This window comes from Sitophilus oryzae, unplaced genomic scaffold (genome assembly GCF_002938485.1).
Source record: "Sitophilus oryzae breed Bouriz unplaced genomic scaffold, Soryzae_2.0 scaffold_1394_pilon_pilon, whole genome shotgun sequence".
Classification (NCBI taxonomy): Eukaryota; Metazoa; Arthropoda; class Insecta; order Coleoptera; family Curculionidae; genus Sitophilus; species Sitophilus oryzae.
This window is the reverse complement of record NW_022146053.1, coordinates 93,434-100,660: the sequence shown is the minus strand read 5'-3', so window position 1 is coordinate 100,660 and position 7,227 is coordinate 93,434.

Below are 7,227 nucleotides of genomic sequence, written 5' to 3'. Positions count from 1 at the left end.
ATTCCAAATTTATTTATTATGAGGTGTATATGTCACTCATTTGCCCTATGTGCAAGTTATGCTTGTGAAAAATTACTCTCCACCACTGAGGAAACTGCGAGGGATATCTATACATTTTTTAAATACAGCTTCAAACGACAGTCCGACTTTATTGAATTTCAAAATTATGTGGAAATAAAACCCCATAAAATTTTACACCCCAGCCAAACTAGGTGGTTATCATTACTCGCAGTAGTAAAAAGGCTGCTCGAACAACATAAGGCACTAGTTCTATATTTCACTAATGCTCACCTAGTTGATAAAATACCCACTGCTGAGAAAATTCTCACTAGACTTAGAGACCCATCTTTTCAATTATATTTAGAGTTTTTAGATTATTTTTTACCATTTTTTAACAGCTTAACTCTAGAGATGCAATCAGAAAAAGTAAAAATACATATTCTTCATCTACGAGTAGAAACTATTCTAAAAACTCTGTTACGTTGCTATATGAAACAAGAATATATTGACTCAACCGCTATCGAAAATATTGAGTTCCAAAATCCGCGTAACTTTTTGTTTAGAATAGAAAATATGTATCTGGGAGCAGTCCTACAGGGTAAAATTCAAAACAACTTAAACAATGAAAATTATTAAATTTTCGAAAACGCTGCTTAGAATTTTTGATCGGAGGTTGTGCTCAAATTATCAAACGATTCAATTTTAAAGATCTTTCACAGAAAGTCTTGAAACAAATGAATTTACTAGATCCCAAGTCAGTTATACTAAAAAAACACAATTCTATTGCACCTTTGGCCATACTGTTTCCTAATTTGGTACAACCAGAAAGTCTAAACGACGTCGATCGAGAGTGGCGTGACATGCAAAACATTCATTTAATAAGTGAATATCAAGACGATAATATTTTAGAATTTTGGGTAAAAATTAGTAAATTAAAAGGAGGTGACGATTCACTCTTATTTCCAAACGTTTGCGATTTTGTATTTAAGTTGTTATGTTTACCACATTCGAGTGCAACAGTAGAAAGAATCTTTTCACAGATAAATTTAAATAAAACAAAAGTAAGAAATCGATTATCTACAAAAACTCTAAGTGGGATCATGCATACAAAAAATATGTTGAAAGTAAGCAATTGCTTTGATTTTAAAATTGATGAAGGTTTAGTTTCGAAACTAAATGATAAAATCTATGAAGCTTCAGTATGATCAATCAGGTCTGATCTGCATCAGCATTCGTGTTCTATGTTATTTTTTTATATGTATTATATCAAAAAATGTTTCTATGTTTCAAGTTGGCTTAGTTTCCTAACAGTTTCTGTGAGATTTTTGTTAATAAATTATTAAGATGCTTTCTATCTTAGCTGTAGGTAGATACTATTTTATGTTATGTTTAATGTTTTTGTTACGTCTATTTTATTTTTTTTTTATTTTACGGTATTGTTTCAATATTACTGACTAGATGTATTCGTTATAATATTACTCGGAATATATTATTTTTTGTTCAATGTTTTTGTTTTGTTTATTTTGTGTTCTATATAGTAATATCATATAATGTATTCTGTAATGTTTACCAGAATGGTTTTTAATATAATATAATCTACATTATAATAGGTAATGTTTTTTATTCAAAATCTCAACTAAATAGTTTACTTTACTTATTTATTTATGAAGGAAACACGAAGGTAGATTACCAGATAAAATACCTGCACATTAAAAAAAAAAATATAAAAAACTTTTTAAATAGGAAACCGGGAAAAGTCTAGGGAAATAAAACGTTTTCTAGGGAAAATATAGGGAATTTTGGAACTGAGAATCTAGGGAATTTCTAGGGAATTTTTTGAGATTATGCTAGAGAAATAAAAATATTTGACCTGGCAACACTGTCTCAGGCAGTCAGATTCGAGCCTTCACACTGTATACAGTACGTCTGTCCGTTCTGTAGCTACGGAGTATACGTGAGAGGCGAAGCGATATTCTCTCGATGTTTTTCGTAAACGACGCGTCCCATCAATAAAAATTCGACAAATTTGCAAGTAGCCAATAAAATGAGTGGGCGGAGCGATTTGCGGTGACGTACTCGTCAAGTCGACGTATAAAATATATTGCTGTTTATTTAAATGTTCTTTGTCCACATTCCTTTCATAGACACAGATCCAGCAGACGTACTGTACTTGTTGTTCAGTAATAATATATATTTTTTAAAAAGTAATTTTAGTTTTAAGAAACCAAAACTGGCGCTGTCGGTAGGATACTTTCGGGTCATTTTCGTATCGAACGAGTGATTTTTGTTTCAACAATTAACTGAAAGTGTCGAGATATTTCGGAGTGAAATCGGAAAGTTTTCCTCGCGAATAAGAAGACTACGATTCCACAACGATTTATCGAGAATTGAGACCCACATTGCCCAATTTTGGAGGATGTTGGACTGCCGGAGACAAAATAGCGAAACCAGCCTGCAGCCTTATAGAAAAGATGAAGATATCAGTCGTCTTTTTAATGTAAGTGCAATTCAAATGAATATAGAAAATTTATCAAATATGTTTGAAAATTTATCGATTGAAAACGATAACCCTTTAACTGACTCAAGTCTTGACCTAAGTTTTGGAAGTAGTGAAGCAGAAATCGATCTGATCAATATAATATTAGTAATTTTAATAATAGTAATAATCAAAATAATTTAAAATGCTTTCTCAATTTAAAACCGAATATTTAAGCGTACCACAGTTTGATGGTAACGCAAACGATCTGAATAGATACATACAAGTTTGTAATTATTTGATACTAAACTCTTACAACAAAGAAAATCCACATGATTTTCATAATACTTATTTGTTGAATTCTTTGATTTCCAAACTAACAGGAAATGCCAAATTAGTTGTAAACATACAAAACTGATCGACTTGGGACGAGTTAAAGCAAACTTTATTAAATAACTTTGGTGAACAGAAAGACGAAAGCTGCTTGAATCGCGATCTCGTTATGATGAGGCAACAACAGCAAGAAAGACCACAACAATTTTTACGATCGAATTTTAAACATTCTTAACCCTTTATGTAGCTAAATAGTTAGTGTTCGTAATGGTAGGCTTCCGGTACCTTGGTGGAATGAAGAGTGCAAAGAAGCCATAAAACTGCGCAAAAGTGCTTTGTCTAAATTTCGAAGGAATCTTCAGCAAATTTCATCGCTTGCAAGCGTGCCAGGGCCAGAGCTAAGCTGATTATCGCAAAATCTAAAACCCAGTCATGGATTGAGTTCACTTCTTCATTGAAGTCAACCACTCCAACGTCAATTATTTGGAACAGATACCGCAGAATTAAAAGTCGTCCACCAAAAAGGGTTGTTGGACTCACGACAAATAATATTTGGGTTACAGACCCATATCAAATATCTACCATTTTTGCTGAACATTTCAGAAACCATTCGCGCACAACAAACTATCAACCAGAATTCATGAACTATAAATCTCGCGAGGAGAAATCTCCTCCAAATTTTTTAACTAAAAACAATTATCCCTATAATTCCCCCTTTATAATATTTGCACTAAAATCATTAAATCCCCCTAAAAATTCAGCTCCTGGTTCTGATGGAATCCTTTTTCTAATGATCAAATACCTTCCTCCCAACCTCCTCCATTTTCCCTTAAAGCCCTACAATAAAATTTGGCTAACGAGTTAAATTCCTCAAGAATGGAAAAACGCCATCCTCATTCCAATCCTTAAACCTGAGAAACCCTCCCAACTCACTAACAGTTACAGACCAATATCTCTTACTAGTCACATATATAAAATTTTTGAAAAAATGGTTGATAACAGGCTTTCTTGGTTCTTAACTGAAAACAGTATTCTCACCCGATGCAATATGGTTTTCGTAAAAATCGAGGTTCACTGGACCACCAGTATGTATGGAGATGGATATTCACGAAAATGTTTTACACAAAAAGCATTTAATAGCTGTGTTCTTAGACATTACTAAAGCATATGATATGTGTTGGAGATTTAATGTCATTAAAAATCTTTATAAAATAGGACTAAGAGGATCATTACCACTTTTTATATCAAATTTTCTTTGCCAGCGTGAATTTCAAGTTAGAGTCAACAATGTTCTGTCTCCGTCCCAACCTCTAGAGAACGGCATGCCTCAAGGGTCTGTTTTGAGTTGTTCTTTATTTCTTCTATCCCTTCTTGACCTCCCTACATATATCTCCCCTGACATATCTATCCGCATGTTTGCTGATAATTTGGTTATTTACTATTCTTCTAGATCACCCAGAGTTTGTCAGAGAAAAATCCAACAAAATCTTAATTCCCTTAGAAAATGGTCTAATTGCACTGGATATTCCTTTTCTGCTTCCAAGTCCTCTGTAATGCACTTCTGCAAAATAAGAAGTTGCACTCAAATTGATGATATTAAATACCAGAATTATCCTATTCCTAGTGAAGGTCAACATAGGTTTCTTGGATTGATCTTGGATAGTTCACTATTATAGAAACCTCATATATCTTATATTAAATCAAAGAACAAAAACATCATTAAGGTTTTTGGTAATTCCAAATGAGGTTTCCATCCAACTTGTCTTCTTCAACTACTTAATAGTTCTATACTATCTAAACTTGACTATGGTGATGTTGTCTATAACTCTGCCAGAAAGTCTTACCTAAAATCCTTGAATTCGAGATTTAATATATAAACTTACTGAAAGAAACTACAATGTTAACTTTATGTGGATTCCTGGACACTCTGACATTGCTGGTAACGACCAGCAATGTCAGAGTGTCCAGGAATCTAAGAAGGTAAGTAGAGTATAAGTGGTTAGAGCAGACAAACTGGCTAACGAGGCAACACTCTTACATAATGAAGGAACTCAATCCGTTGTCGATTTAAAAAAAAATCGAATTCAGATCATACAAAAAAGTGTACTTCAGTATACTTCAAAGTGAATGGGACATCCTCGAGGGAACTAATAAACTTAGATCACATATGCCACTTCTTCATCTGTATCAAAATATATATTCTCTTGAACGCGGATCTTTTTGTAAAGTTGTTAGAACCCTCACAGGACACTCATATCTTACCAAATCATATATTATCAGAAATGAACCCCCTCCGAAATGCACCTTATGCAATAACTTAATGTCAATGAGACACATTCTTTTTGAATGCTTACCTGTTGCCTCCCATAGGTCTAGATTCTTTAATGCTGTTACCTAGTTCGCGCCTTTTAACATTTCGAAGATTAATAAAGTTATGGAATTCTTAGACAGCATCAACATAACGAAAAAACTTTAATTTCTAACTTAAAGTAATTTAAAATAACCTCATATTGAGTAAAGCTTGTTATTGAGCGCTAAAAAACCCTCGCTGTTAACGCGCTCTATAAACCAATCAGTGTTGCCAATTGCCGGATAATTGTCCGATTGTCGGACTATTTGATAGGTTGGTGGACTTTTTTCGGACCAAGAAATAAATCGGACAATTTCGGAATATTAAGATAATGTTTGCAGGCAACCTTGTTGTTGCGTGCTAATATTTTAGTAACATTAACATTCTATCTATTGGCAATATTGACGGAATGTCATCAGTCATCATGTCATGTTACGCGTCATTCCGTTATCTGTCATCAGTGTCAAATTCAACAAGTGTCATCAGTGTTATCGTCATCTCATCTGTCATTTATTTTTTATTAAATTATTAATCCTATTAAATTCGTGTTGGTGTTCATATAATATAGTCCTTGTTCCGTGTTGGTGTTTTCATTTTCACTACAATTATGGATAAATGGATAATTAGTTATTAGGTAGGTTTGTTTATTGGAATTAAGTGGGTTTGGGTTTGGATGTAAATAAGTATTGTTTTTTTCTTTAGAAAAGTGCACCCTTTGAAGAAGATATACCTATCGCAGAACCAGTACCAGTAGATCCTGAAGATTCTGAATGTCTGATTCAGTCTGAAGATGAAGTCTCGAACTCAGAAATAAATGAAGTAGGTACCTCATTATTTATTTTTACACTGTCAAAGTGCCTCTAAATAAACTGAACTTTATTTTTTGCTTACTTTTAAAATAATCCCATCATTAAAATAATACCATTTTTTCATTGTTTTTTGTTTTTTTTTTATTATTTTTATTATGAATATTTTCTCCTCTTCAAACTGATATTATACATTTTTGAATCCGACGTTTCGGATTCGACAAACCCATCATTAACTTTTTTAAATACGGACCTGGTTTTTTATTTTTTCATTAAAATTAAACTCCTTTTTTAAGAACAAAATAAATTATGATATCAAAAGAATATTAACCTATTCTGATTTTTCTAGTTATATTAGATTAGATCTAGTTAGTAGTTTCAAAACTAATTTTGGGACATTGTATAGATCCACGTATAGAGCAAAAAAAGCCGCCATTCATTATCTAAAGATTGTGAATCTATATGCACAATCTTTTCTTATCAATAAAACAGGAAATATTTTAAGAATATTTCGTAGAGATTTTACATTAAAAGATTGTGCCACCTTAGGATCCATAATATCAAGAAAATCAAACACGTCATCCGTAAAGGAAAATCTATCTTTAATGCCACTAACTAGCTCAATGTAAAATGATAAAATGTTTGTTAGAAACTTCTCAATTTCCCTTTTTTCGATGTTAGGATTTTGTTTTAATTCTTCCAGGCCATGAGATGCCGCGATACCGGACGACACAAAAATGAACACGTCGCTTCTTTTAGGCATGCGCATTGAAATGACATTTCGGTGTTTATTTTTGAAGATTTGAATTTCTGATTTCTGGCGAACACTGCGAACAGTTTATTGTCCATTGATTATTCGCTAAAAGTATTATTATTGTTTATATAGATTTATATTTTTCGTATTTAGAGACTTTTGTTAGTTCTGTGTGTGTTAAATAGAGTTAAACTAAAACCTGTTTATGACAACAATAAGTAAGTATATTTTGTTCAATGATAAATTGAATGAATAATAATAGTGGATGATAAATTAGATTCTTAAGAAAATCATGCACCAGCCACAGCCAGATTCTTTATCTTTATTACTTACTTTTATTCTTTATCCTTTACCTTCTACATCCACAGAAGTGCCATGTACTTTGTGTGGAGATAAAACTTTTTTAAGTCTGTCAAATTACTAAATCAACATAAAATACGATTTCACAAAATAAGTAGAGTAGTGGAGTCAAAACAATACATTATATGCCCATTGTGTGAGGAGAGGG